Source organism: Protomyctophum bolini (assembly GCF_963924005.1).
Source record: "Protomyctophum bolini genome assembly, chromosome: 10".
Classification (NCBI taxonomy): domain Eukaryota; kingdom Metazoa; phylum Chordata; class Actinopteri; order Myctophiformes; family Myctophidae; genus Protomyctophum; species Protomyctophum bolini.
Window position 1 is genome coordinate 6,983,419 of NC_137871.1, and position 15,005 is coordinate 6,998,423.

General features: G+C 45.2%; 1 protein-coding gene across 1 annotated transcript in view; it reads right to left on the minus strand.

Annotated features, from left to right (window-relative positions):
• LOC308322131 (uncharacterized protein) overlaps positions 1-15,005 on the minus strand; it is a gene marked incomplete at its 3' end in the record, with an annotated part of 567,861 nt that overhangs the window by 258,725 nt on the left and 294,131 nt on the right. The window lies entirely within an intron of this gene.

A 15,005-nucleotide genomic window follows, 5' to 3' on the forward strand; every position in this document is an offset into this window, starting at 1 on the left:
GTCACCAGACTTTAGATTCAGGAGACGATATGCACCTAACCCCACGACGTCACCAGACTTTAGATTCAGGAGACGATATGCACCTAACCCCACGACGTCACCAGACTTTAGATTCAGGAGACGATATGCACCTAACCCCACCACGTCACCAGACTTTAGATTCAGGAGACGATATGCACCTAACCCCACCACGTCACCAGACTTTAGATTCAGGAGAAGATATGCACCTAACCCCACCACGTCACCAGACTTTAGATTCAGGAGAAGATATGCACCTAACCCCACCACGTCACCAGACTTTAGATTCAGGAGAAGATATGCACCTAACCCCACCACGTCACCAGACTTTAGATTCAGGAGAAGGTATGCACCTAACCCCACCACGTCACCAGACTTTAGATTCAGGAGAAGATATGCACAGGTAACCCCACCATGTCACCAGACTTTAGATTCAGGAGAAGATATGCACCTAACCCCACCACGTCACCAGAATTTAGATTCAGGAGAAGATATGCACCTAACCCCACCACGTCACCAGACTTTAGATTCAGGAGAAGATATGCACCTAACCCCACCACGTCACCAGACTTTAGATTCAGGAGAAGATATGCACCTAACCCCACCACGTCACCAGACTTTAGATTCAGGAGAAGATATGCACCTAACCCCACGTCACCAGACTTTAGATTCAGGAGAAGATATGCACCTAACCCCACCACGTCACCAGACTTTAGATTCAGGAGAAGATATGCACCTAACCCCACCACGTCACCAGACTTTAGATTCAGGAGAAGATATGCACCTAACCCCACCACGTCACCAGACTTTAGATTCAGGAGAAGGTATACACCTAACCCCACGTCACCAGACTTTAGATTCAGGAGAAGATATGCACCTAACCCCACCACGTCACCAGACTTTAGATTCAGGAGAAGATATGCACCTAACCCCACCACGTCACCAGACTTTAGATTCAGGAGAAGATATGCACCTAACCCCACCACGTCACCAGACTTTAGATTCAGGAGAAGGTATACACCTAACCCCACGTCACCAGACTTTAGATTCAGGAGAAGATATGCACCTAACCCCACCACGTCACCAGACTTTAGATTCAGGAGAAGATATGCACCTAACCCCACCACGTCACCAGACTTTAGATTAAGGAGAAGATATGCACCTAACCCCACCACGTCACCAGACTTTAGATTCAGGAGAAGATATGCACCTAACCCCACCACGTCACCAGACTTTAGATTCAGGAGAAGGTATGCACCTAACCCCACCACGTCACCAGACTTTAGATTCAGGAGAAGATATGCACAGGTAACCCCACCATGTCACCAGACTTTAGATTCAGGAGAAGATATGCACCTAACCCCACCACGTCACCAGAATTTAGATTCAGGAGAAGATATGCACCTAACCCCACCACGTCACCAGACTTTAGATTCAGGAGAAGATATGCACCTAACCCCACCACGTCACCAGACTTTAGATTCAGGAGAAGATATGCACCTAACCCCACCACGTCACCAGACTTTAGATTCAGGAGAAGATATGCACCTAACCCCACGTCACCAGACTTTAGATTCAGGAGAAGATATGCACCTAACCCCACCACGTCACCAGACTTTAGATTCAGGAGAAGATATGCACCTAACCCCACCACGTCACCAGACTTTAGATTCAGGAGAAGATATGCACCTAACCCCACCACGTCACCAGACTTTAGATTCAGGAGAAGGTATACACCTAACCCCACGTCACCAGACTTTAGATTCAGGAGAAGATATGCACCTAACCCCACCACGTCACCAGACTTTAGATTCAGGAGAAGATATGCACCTAACCCCACCACGTCACCAGACTTTAGATTCAGGAGAAGATATGCACCTAACCCCACCACGTCACCAGACTTTAGATTCAGGAGAAGGTATACACCTAACCCCACGTCACCAGACTTTAGATTCAGGAGAAGATATGCACCTAACCCCACCACGTCACCAGACTTTAGATTCAGGAGAAGATATGCACCTAACCCCACCACGTCACCAGACTTTAGATTAAGGAGAAGATATGCACCTAACCCCACCACGTCACCAGACTTTGGATTCAGGAGAAGGTATACACCTAACCCCACGTCACCAGACTTTAGATTCAGGAGAAGATATGCACCTAACCCCACCACGTCACCAGACTTTAGATTCAGGAGAAGATATGCACCTAACCCCACGTCACCAGACTTTAGATTCAGGAGAAGATATGCACCTAACCCCACCACGTCACCAGACTTTAGATTCAGGAGAAGATATGCACCTAACCCCACGTCACCAGACTTTAGATTCAGGAGAAGATATGCACCTAACCCCACCACGTCACCAGACTTTAGATTCAGGAGAAGATATGCACCTAACCCCACATCACCAGACTTTAGATTCAGGAGAAGGTATACACCTAACCCCACATCACCAGACTTTAGATTCAGGAGAAGGTATACACCTAACCCCACCACGTCACCAGACTTTAGATTCAGGAGAAGATATGCACCTAACCCCACATCACCAGACTTTAGATTCAGGAGATATATGCACCTAACCCCACCACGTCACCAGACTTTAGATTCAGGAGAAGGTATACACCTAACCCCACGTCACCAGACTTTAGATTCAGGAGAAGGTATACACCTAACCCCACCACGTCACCAGACTTTAGATTCAGAACGAAAATACATCGCTTGGACGCACCTGCGGGACGTGTCCTCAGTGATGTATCGGTCATCGGGGTTTCGTGTCTCGCGAACATCATACCCCTCACTCGGGTGACCCAGCCGAGTGAGGGGTCCCAGTGGCTACCCTCGATCAGACCCACTAGGGGAAAGACCAGGGCCACACAATCCGTTGGATCCACTCCGGCGTCACCAGACTTTCCAGGACGCACTGCAAGTACACCCAGTGGTTACTTAGATCAGTGCTTCCCCAACTTTTTCACGTCAAGGACCCCCAAAATGACACTATTTCGCCCCGCGGACCCCATTTGAAGAGATATGCCAGGGACCCCCGCAACGAGAGACGATATTTACGGCTCTAGCAGTGATTCTCAACCCATTTAATCTCAAGGACCCCACAGTTTGACGTGCATTAGTCTTGTGTTTGTGTTTCTAAAACTGCCATATACACTATTAGACTATCAGCTGTTCTGTGTGCATGCAGCGCACGTGTAGGCGTGTGTGTGTGTGTGTGTGTGTGTGTGTGTGTGTGCACATTACGTCATTAAAATGCTGTGGTGCCGGGGGAAAAAAAAATCAAATAACCATTACACCAGTGCAGGTATAGGACACCTACGGCTGGCAACTTTGGCAAGTGTCACTGTCTGAAGCTCAAAGTGCTACAGTACATCTCTCCTGCATGTCCAAGCAGTGTTTTCCGTCTTAGCCACGCTGATAGACATCTATAAGTCTCTTGTGACTGGGAGACATCAATCTTTAACCCGAGAGTGAACTAATTAGTGGAATGATATCTGGTTTTAGTGTTTGGTTGAAAAGAACACCTGCGAACACTCATAGCCCTCATGTTTGGAAACCGCTGGTCCAAGTACATCATTCATACAGTAACACTGTCAGTAAGGTTCTCATTTTTCCCACCTCCCGTGGTGTAAAGTAAGCAAGTAAGTAAGTAATTACTACATACATAGCCTACATATATATATTAAGTACTGTACTAGTAAGTACATTTTGTACTTTACTTCAGTATTTCCAATATATTTATACTTTCTAGTTCTACTCCACTACATCTCAGAGTCAAATATTGTACTCTTTAATCATTCATTTGAAAACTTTACTACAGTAGTTACTTCAGTAGTAGTAGTAGTACACTTCAGCCCATTCCGGGCCATTTAAAATAGCCGATCTACAAGCTCACACAATGCATCGCGATGTGACACATTGTGAGCTTATGTGGGGTGTGCTATTTTCTAAAGACTTTTATGCCAATACCCTTTGTACTTTTACTGTGGTATATTTTGAATTACAGACTTTGACTTGTAACAGAGTATCGTTCTATATTGCAGTATTGCTACTTTTTCTTAAGTAAAGACTTTTTTTTTGGGTTGCCCACCTCCGACTATATGCATGTCTCTGAGTGCAGCTTATCTGGTGTTATTTATCCAGCGCTGATCCGTTGCAGCGCTGCTTATGGGAAGCCATGAAGTCGAGTCAGGAATTTAGAGCTCTAACAGAGTTTATGTTGGCCGAGCCCGGCCGCCCCCTGAAACCAGAGTTTCAAAATAAATCCAAACAAATCAACTGAGAGGAGAGGAGGAGAGGAGAGAGAAGGGGATGCCACTGAAGGCTAGATAAATAAATAGCAATTTCACAAAACAACCTTTCAATTCGGGCAACATGAGGGGCTTCTGGTGGGAGAGAGGGTGTGTGTGTGTGTGTGTGTGTGTGTGTGTGTGTGTGTGTGTGTGTGTGTGTGTGTGTGTGTGTGTGTGTGTGTGTGTGTGTGTGTGTGGGAGGGAGAGGTGTATAGGTAGTTACATTTAGGACATAATACAATGAGTTGGGGTTAGACACAGTTGTGCTTGTGTGCTCTTTAAAGGTAGAGTCAGTGATTTCACTTAATTCAAATATCACTTATTTTTTTGTTTTGTTGTGATAATCCTCTCTACTATAGAGTGTGCTGACCATATAAGGAGTTCCTCCCTGTCCCCAGTTAACCCCTGGGGGTCAAAAAACCTTAGGTTTCGTTTTTGTTCTCTATCCTGATTCGATGAAAGCTTGTGTCCCAAGGCAAAAACGAAACCTAAGGGTTTTTGACTGAAATCACTGACACCCCCTTTAACACCCCGACAAAGTAGAAGCTGTAGCTGCGTATAGGACTAGATTTGGATGGGTGATTTCTATATACATCCATTCCTATAACTGACCGTTTTGTGTGTGTTTTTAAAATCTTGACCTGCATAGCACCCGGGTTACACACACTGGCATTACCAAGCCCCGCTATTCCGAGTGACGCACCACCATTCCGACGCGTTCATTATACCGACGCTGTCCCTATAACCTTGTCCCTATAAACGCACGCGGAAGTCGGAATGGCAGTGCGTCGCAATGCCATAAGATTTGGAAACATAAAGCGTATACACATTGAAGTATAGCATCGCATGAATAATCCGAAAATGTCAATTCAATTCAGCCACGTATTATAATGGGAAATACTCCAGTAAAGTAAAACTACCTCAAAACTGTACTCAAGTATACAGTACTTATACTAAGTAAATGTTGTTCCTCTCCACCACCAGACACATACAGGGACGTGTGTGTGTGTGTGTGGACTGGAGAACTGTCTGAACACTGAAAAGCCCTCACAGATTACCAGGGAAATCCAGCAGTGTGCTGGAAGTGTTCACAGCTCTCCCCCAGAAGCACTGCCACACATTCTACGCATGCTTTGAGGATAAAGACCTGAGCCACACACGCACCGATGCGCTTCAGATGCAAGCAGCGTCACATCGACGGTATTAAAGAGTCAAGACCAAGGGCAGTATATATAGGCTCCGAAAAATCTACTTCCCCCAGGCAATCGGATTTACGACCGATTGACACTATAAGCCCGCTGTATGCCTAACGCACGCACGCACGCACGCAATTTACAATTTAGGCATTTCGCAGACGCTCTTAATCCAGAGCGATTTACATTAAGCGATAACAAAAAAGCATTTATCATGAAACATGCGTAAGCTAAGAACGTAACAGTGGAACCTCTATATAATGAAACTATACATATGTACTATGACGTGCTATGACTACATACAATGCAACTATAGTGCCGTCTACATAACATGCTATAAGTCTGTATCAAATGCTATCTAAGTCTACGGAAATGCTATCTAAGGGGGTATAGGGTAAGTGCTATGGGCCATGATGGAGTCTGAAAAGGTGGGTTTTCAGACTATACGGCGGAAGATTGGGAGTTGATGCTGCTGTTCTGACTGCAATGGGAAGTGCATTCCACAGCTTTGGAGCCAGAAGGGAGAAGACACACACACACACACACACACACACACACACACACACACACACACACACACACACACACACACGGGCAGCTCAAGTGTCATGATAAAGTTTACTGACAACCCGTCATTGGCACAGACGTTATAATGAGACAGCAGGGGCAGACAGAGGAGAAGTTAGAGCCCCTGACATTGTGGTGTCAATCTCCATCTCGACTCCATCGGCAAAACAAAGGAGATGACTGTGGTCTAATACGGGAAGCTGCCGAGAGCACACACACACACACACACACACACACACACACACACACACACACACACACACACACACACACACACACACACGCCCCCCTTTGGCATGACATGGGACTGCAGTGGAGACTATAGTGGCTCACGTCAGTGAGGACCATGGGCCGCTCACAGCATGGCGTCACCGTCATCAAGACCATATAGACATAGAAACGGTATATAGAGCTTCTTCTCAGAGCTCTGGGAGCGTCTGTAAAAAAAACAGGGAAGGCAACATGGAAGGCAGGCTTCGGGGAATTCTGAAGCACGCTTCTGTGTGTGTGTCACAAGAAGAAGCGAACCTTTGATATAGGCCAATCAGAGACTCCCTCTTGCCTTCCGCAAACCCCTTTTTTTACAGGTCGCTCCAATGAACTGCAGCAGCGAATGAGGTATCTATAGGTCTTTATATTATCATGCTGCACAAGACCTATGCTGTGTAAGTCCAGGGGAGCCACAGGAATTTACTTTCACTTCAGTTTATCACACTCCATGCTTTAGTGAAACAGACCCTGAATTCACACATACGCAGTGCACCTACTAAATATGACATGAGGTTCTATAAAAGTGAACAATGTAATTCAGAGGGGTGCTGTGGACGAAAACCTCCCAGAGAGGACCATGAGGGATCCCAGTCACCCCCCAGCAATGGACCGTTCCCTTACAGGACACCTAAAACGGTACCACCAGAGCACTATAGAGTGCTGATGCAGCAGCTGCTGCTGCTGAATCTGGGACATTTTCTGTAGCCCATACGACGTCTGAACTCTCACACACCTTCTCCCCATTAATGTGGCTACAGTACCGGCTGCATTGTGCAATGCGTGCAGAACACCGCACGCACGCACGCACGCACGCACGCGCACACACACAACCATTTTCATTGTTATGTTAGCCTTATACAATCCATTGTAATCCATGCAGATTTGGGCCTATTTGTGAATCTCGCCTGCTGAAAGCAAAGATTATAAAAAGGCAAATGTTTTATCCCATTTCCTCAAAGTCCTTAGATCGTAACGTCCATTAATAAGGCCACCGGGCTTATACAGTATACACGAGAATTCATCACAAATGACGACAAGAGTCATATACTTTTAACAAGCTTTTCCCAGTGTCAAAATAAGTTAGCCGGGGCTTGAAATAAGGAAGAGGAGAAACAACTACACATTGTTATCCACAAGTGTTGCATTAAATTCAAGGTTTTAAGCCGCAGTGGAAATGAGGCCTGCAAGACTTTTTGGGCTTCCGTTGTTCCTGGAGACAGAATACATTTAGTCTGTGTTTGTGTGTGTGTGTGCGTGTGTGCGTGTGTGTGTGTGCGTGTGTGTGTGCTTGTGTGCGTGTGTGTGTGTGTGTGTGTGTGTGTGTGTGTGTGTGTGTGTGTGATTAACTTTCGCTTCACACCATTTCCCCGCCTAACGTGAACCATTCCACCTTGGCTGCCGGCTATGACCAGACCAGAGGTTGTTAATTGCGCTGCAGATTGCAGAAATGCACTGAAGGCGCATACTATAGTGTAGACCACAGTGCACGGTAGCACAGTAGTGTGTGTGTGTGTGTGTACGTGTGCGTGTGCCACCGTGCGTGCGTGCGTGTGTGCGCGCGCGCGCGACTGTGCACGTGTGAAACACACAAATGCATGCATGCACACTAATCCAAACACTTAGTAGTATATAATGTGCATGAAAAAATTTACGCGTGGGTGAGCATTATGCTGCACTATCAATGTGTGCGTTTGTGAGCATTTAGTACACGGATGCAAAAAGGCCTAACCTTCCTTGTGCTATACACACCAGGCCTTTCAGCACACACACACACACACACACACACATGCACGTATAGATCCAGTCCTATATTTTAAAGTGCGCGTATTATACGCAGGGCTCGCATGTGTGCGCCTTTTATGCACACGCGCGCTCTGTGTATAGCTCGGCTGTGATGCGAGGTAATGCACGTGTATGTGTGAGGTGACTTTGAACTGTGTCCTATATACACACACATGCACACATACAGACAGACATTGCGATGCTCGCGAGTAAACAGAGAAACACACTTGCAGCAGAGAGTAGTAGTAATTGTGAATTTGAGTGTGTTGGAACTCCAGGAGTTTAGAACAGGAAGAGAGCTTTAAAACTCTGCTCTCATGAGCATCCTAAAACACTTTTTACTGACTTTTTATTGTGTTGCGGGAGTGTGCGCGCAGAGGTAATGAGTGTGTATACATCTTTGTGTGTGTGTGTGTGTGTGTGTGTGTGTGTGTCTGTGTGTGTGTGTGTGTGTGTGTGTGTGTGTGTGTGCGCGCGCGCGTGTCTGTGGCTCTGTGCGTGCGTGTGTGTGTGTGTGTGTGCATTGTGCGTGCACGTGCATAGAGGCATTGTATTTTGAATTTTTCCCCCCTGTGCTGCAGTGTGTTTCTGGCATTGTTGCATGCCCATGACACCAACTGGTTGTAAAATATGTACCAGAAGGCTTTGGCACATTGTTGGGGGGGAGGGGGGCAACAAGGGCAATGTTTCTCTGAAGGATCGTGGGAGGCTGGCACTGCAGTGTGGCTAAACTACAGGGGAACGCGACCCAGGCCTATAATCCCCGAGTGCACAATCTCTCTGAAAAAAAACAAATGATGTAGCAACAATTTGCATTTTATGAACCCACAGTATTATTATTGCCTTCAGGCTGTGCCTGTACAGTGCATGTATGTATGATGGTTGTGTTTCCAACATGATGCCATGTCTATGTCTATGCATTTTCCACAACGCAACCCCCCCCCCCCCCTACCCTCGTCCAAATCTAAATTATTCATGTCTTTTTATATTAATCAATAATGCTGTGAGGCATTTTATAGGAGTGCGCACAGCCGCACACACGCGCACATGTACACACACACACACACACACACACACGCGCACAAACACACATGTACACACACACACACACACACACACACACACACACCATACCTCACACTTTCACAGATTTACAGGTTCACACCTGGAGGCCGAGCAGCCGAACGTCGCTCCAACCAATCGCGGCATGGCAATTTCAGCTCTCACAGGGGAGCCGGCCAATTAGAGGCCGGTAATGCGGTCCACATGAGCAGCGGTTTCTGGGTAGTCCCAGCAGGTGTCCTGTTGATTATGATCTGCCAGTCTGCTAAGTAGAAGCATACCTGCATACAGTATATATATAGGAGGGATCGAGTCACGTTTTTTTTCTTTTTTTCTCTCTTTTCTTTTCAGAGTCTCTATATAAGCCTCTAAGGTTACGTGCAGGGGTTAGCTACCTACTTTTATATTTGAGTTAATGAGCAAGCAGGTCTGCCAGGCTTGGTCGGCTGTTCGTATCCCCCCAGCCCCCCCATTATTACCTTTCACTTCACTCATGGGTGCGTTCGGATATGCTCACCGGGAGCACGCTCACGGTATTAGTTTGTATTGCACAGTGCGCTCAGTGCACTATATCCGAACGCACCCTTATTATCTAATGTTGAGGCAATACAAGGTACAGATGTGTTTTCATCATGCTGAGAGCGTGTGTATTACACCGTGGAATTTCAGCTTGGTTAAGTTATATAATCACAAATACATTGACTGGTCCACGCGGCAATGAAAGTGACGGGAGTCAGCTGGAGACCCGCTCCCCCAAATACTCTTATAGAAGACCATATAGACCATAGCAGAGGAAATGTATCACCCATGTCCTTTACTATAGAATACAAACAGTTTCCGTCAGGTATAGACATATATAGGCCTCACAGGCAAAGACACCTGAATTATTCATTATTAATTTGGTATACAATAAAAAACGTTAATAGTTAATAGTCTCCTGAACAAAGTGTAAAATTAGGACCTGTATTTGAATGTGCGCACTACAGTTTGTCTCTACTTGATTTTCCTTATATAGGCAAGAGACAAATGACGTCATACATCAGTAGGGCAACAAAGGCATTGATTGGACAACACGGTTTCAATAGTGGGCGTGGAAATGGAATTATAGGGACCCACATTCACATTCTACGTCAGTCTGTTTCTCACGGAGGTAAAATAATACAAAGTGGAAATATACCTATATCACTGAATATGTGGGATGTGATGTCATTATAAGGCTAACCACTTAAACCCTATAACTGACGGACACCCCCCCCCCCCATGTATACTAAAGCAATAAGCCACAAGAGGTCTCAGGTTACCGTGGACTTTATAATGGCTGAGAGGCGTAGGCAGACCCGACGCAATAGATTTTATAATGGCTGAGAGGCGTAGGCAGACCAATAGCGGAGGGTCTTCTACCCTCTCAGCCATTATACAATCCACGGTAAACTGGGACCTCACACTGATTCTATACCGATTCTACGGATGCCTTCAAAATCAGTATAGTTCAGCTATATCGTTCTCACATTTTCAAGATCTTTCAAAATTGTTCAAAAGATTGCATTATGTATGTGCAAGCTTGCATCGCAGCACAAAGTCTTATGCTATGCGTTCACACGGGGCAAAGACACAGTTTTACTGCATTCGACGTTTGTAGCTGCTGCTAAAGCTACAAAGCCAGCGTGTGTGAGGCAATCAAGTGCTCCTCTTCCCCAGTTCGGCTACAGAGCTGCTGGATCAGCTATAGGAATGATATAAAGTGATTGAAGGTGTGGATTATCGTGGATTTACGGTAACCAGTCAATCAGAATCAAGTATCGGGACTAACCGTTTTAGAATTGGTAGTTGGTACATACCCTCCCTTTTCCCACAATGTGTAACATTGTGACTTTGTGAGTCATTAGTAGATTGTTATATTATATGCTATTATATAAATATGCTATTTTCACCCAACGTTTTCCCCCAGAACGTGGCTGCTATAGGGTGCATGTGGCTAAGAAACTCTTCTTTGTCAATGTGAATAAAAAAACATCAAAAGATCAAATGTGTTTAACTTTCCAGTGATATGAGACTGAACTTGTGGAAGCAGGAAACAATGCTGCACTAAACTGGCCTGAGAAGTAATAAGCTTTCAGCTGGCCAACCATGGGCCTGTAAAACCTCCACCCTCTTTCCACCGTGGCTACAATTCAACTGCTATAGCCTTCAAAAGTGACCACACGCGCGCACACGCGCACACCCACACACACGCACACACGCACACACACACACACACACACACACACACACACACACACACACACACACACACACACACACACACACACACACACACTCACACACACACTGACACTAGCATTATCAGTTTCATGGACAACATAAAAGCTATCACTCTCTCGGCCCTGTTTTTCCTCTGACGCACGTGGCTCCCTCGGCACTTAATCACTTAGCCCATTAAGACGATGAGGCCGATTCTACGAATGCCTTCAAAATCAGTAGTTCAGCTATATCGTTCTCACATTTTCAAGATCTTTTTCAAAATTGTTCAAAAGATTGCATTATGTATGTACAAGCTTGCATCGCAGCACAAAGTCTTATGCTATGCGTTCACACGGGGCAAAGACACAGTTCACGTTCAATGGAAGCCCTGCGAGATGCACTCAACGTTTGTAGCTGCTGCAAAAGCTACAAAGCTATACAACAACCGTGAGCTGGTTTCAACTTCAGATACAAAGATACAAAGCTATACAGATATGCTGTGTACTGTAGCTTTGCAACTTTGTATGTTTTGTCCAAATTTGAGGACACATGGAGCCCCTTCCTCGCACTAGTAAATAACTTGCAGTTCCAAGCAATTCCAGATTGAATGAGTTTACCGGTAATCCTGGATCTGAGCATGCTACTGTAGATTCCCGACGCAGCTGGGTTGTTCAGTATATTTATTATTATTATTATTATTATTATTATTATTATTATTATGTGTGGATGCAATACCACGTCTATTATGTTTTGGGTGACCAATGACCATGCCATGTTGTCTTGTCTTGTCTTGTTTTTGTTTCAAAACATGATTTAGGTTATGTGGTTTGTATTAGTGTCGCTTCCATGTTAGCATAGACTATGACTAGACTATGCAACTTTTTATTTTATTTTCTTATTTTTATTGTATGCTACCACAATATTTTGTGTATGGACTCACAACATTTTGTTATCTTTTATATGTTTCATATGGGTGTGTCATATATACTGTCATTTGATTTACTGTATACCCTGAATCTTGAATAAACAAAACAGTGGAGAAAAAAAATACTTTGTATATTTTGCATCTGCCCATGTGAACACAGCATTTAACCCTATATATATACACTGTACTGTGTTGACCGAGGTCCCCCAGGGGTCTATCCTTGGTCACCCTCATTTTCTCCCTTTGTTTACACCAATCTCTTCGCTGGAAATAGCCCTTCTAAAAGCTTTTAGATCTGCTGTTTTGGCTGAATGCTCGCCTATTTCGACATGCCCAGAATTGGGACACTAGTCTTCAAGTTGCTAATATACAGACCACTTAAAAACATCAACAGACAACATGTTACTTTTCCCTTTTTTTTCCTTTTTACGGCATGACTCTGCAAGAGGCTATAGACATCTATGAGAGGATCTGTCTGTCTGTCTGTCTGTCTGTCTGTCTGTCTGTCTGTCTGTCTGTCTGTGAGTGAGTGTCCGTCTGCCCGTTTGTTATTGTGTTTGTCCAGACGTGATGTCGCGAACCGATCAGCAGCACGTGTCTAGCCAGAAGGGCAAAGAAGTAGTGCACCTTCATGCATTTCTTTCCACAAATATTGTATCAGACTTTTGTAGTAATAGTTCATTTCATAATGGAAGTCCAGTGGTTCTCAAACTGGGGTCTGGGGACCCACAGGGGGTCCTGTATAGTCTCTGAGTAGTTCATGGGTCTCTAACTCTGAGGATGTAACGACCACATCGGCAACAGATGTAATATTTGTTAACATTCTCAGTTAGGATTCAGTTAGGATTTCACAGTGTAGATTGGGGTTCCAAATAGAGAGGATGAAAATGTTATCAAATGGGAGTATTTGAAATGAAGAATTTGTTGAGGACCCCTGATCGATAGACCCCCCTGATAGATAAAAAGCCATGCCATTCCAACGTGGTAATTGTGTAAATGTGTCCTTGTGACAGCACGGAATTATTTGTGCAAACGTGCCTGACTATTATAGGCGATTCTGATCAAAGAGGTCATGTCAAAGGCCTCGTGAGACCTGAACATATACGACACAGCAGAAACTAGCAGTAGAAGAATGAAGGAAAAAAGAAAACCAACAAAATTGGAGTTACATGCTTTTCCTTCTAAATCACGCAGTATCTTCAGAATTCATTTGAAATAGGTCTTATCTTTAAGCAGGGCCACATGACGCTTTGGGGGAGTTTGTGTGTGTGAGTGTGTGTGTGTGTGTGTGTGTGTGTGTGTATGTGTGTAGGTGTGTGTGTGCGCACGTGTGTGTGTGTGTGTGTGTGTGTGTGTGCGCGCGCTTGTGTGCGCGTGCGTGTCTGTGTGTGCCGGTGCGTGCGCATGTGCGTGCGTCTGTCTGTGTGGGAGGGGGTGTCGGTTTGGTCCGAGGGAGGTTTGTTAAAGTCATCTATCCATGCTACGACAAGGACAGACCTCTAGCTGGGATCGAAATCAAACACCCCATCTTATCTCCCTCTTAAAGAGCCCCCGACTCCCCCATTAACTCCCTTTGATCCTCTCTGATTTAAAGAGAAGGTAAAAGGGGGAGGCAGAGCTGAGTCGGAGGATACGGGAAACAGGGCAGACGTCTGTGAGGTCTGGACTGGGAGGCTCACACAGAGGAACGCAGGGGGGGGGGGGGGCACTTTCATCCATGGCCTTAAAATAGCATGGTAAATGGTGCATTTATGTAGCGCCCTTTATCCAAGGCGCTTTAAAGAGATTGTGCATTACATTTACACCCATTCACTCACACGTTCATACACACCGATGCCGGGGGAAACCATGCAAGGCATACCAACCTGCACATCGGGAGCAATTAAGGGGTTCAGTGTCTTTTTGCTCAAGGACACTTCAATCGACACTAACTCTGGGGGAGCCCGGGTTGGAACATGGGAACCATTGGGTTTCCATCCGGTCACTCTACCGCCTGAGCCGCTGCCGCTCCGCACATCATGGCAAACATGTAGGGCTGGGACTTTAACTGATTCATTCTGATTCATTAATTACAGAAACAATAATGTAATAAAAAAAAATTGTCGCATTTTTTAACCGCGCTTAGTTTTCAGGTGTAGGTCTATACCGATCATACCTGGGGAAAGAAACCCTGTCAGAGCGCTTTGCTTGGCCCAGTGGCTGGTAAAGTTCTATTTAAAAAAAAAAACTCACTCATTGATTCACTCGTATAGCCCACACCAAATTCTGTTTAAAACAAAATAAAATGCTTCTCAGCATTAAAATACGATTCATTTTGATTAATTAATTATGATGCCTCAAATTGATTAGATTTAATCGAGTCCCAGCCTTTGCCATGGGTAATTCTAGCCTGGCATGGCCAGAATAATATCACCTGCATCGCCAATTAAGCGTCGGCTTTAAAAAAAAAAAAAAAAAGCCTCTCATATTTGCATACTGGTTCCTGATTGGTCCCTCACTACTTCAGAAATCCAACCACAACTGAGCGGTGCCAAACCAAAATAAACTTTGAAGCGTTGGAGCGTGGCCTTTCTCTGCCAGGGATAACTATAGGGGTCTGCCCAATATATCAGCCATTATGGCTTGGTTGAATGCTTGATTCTGATTTG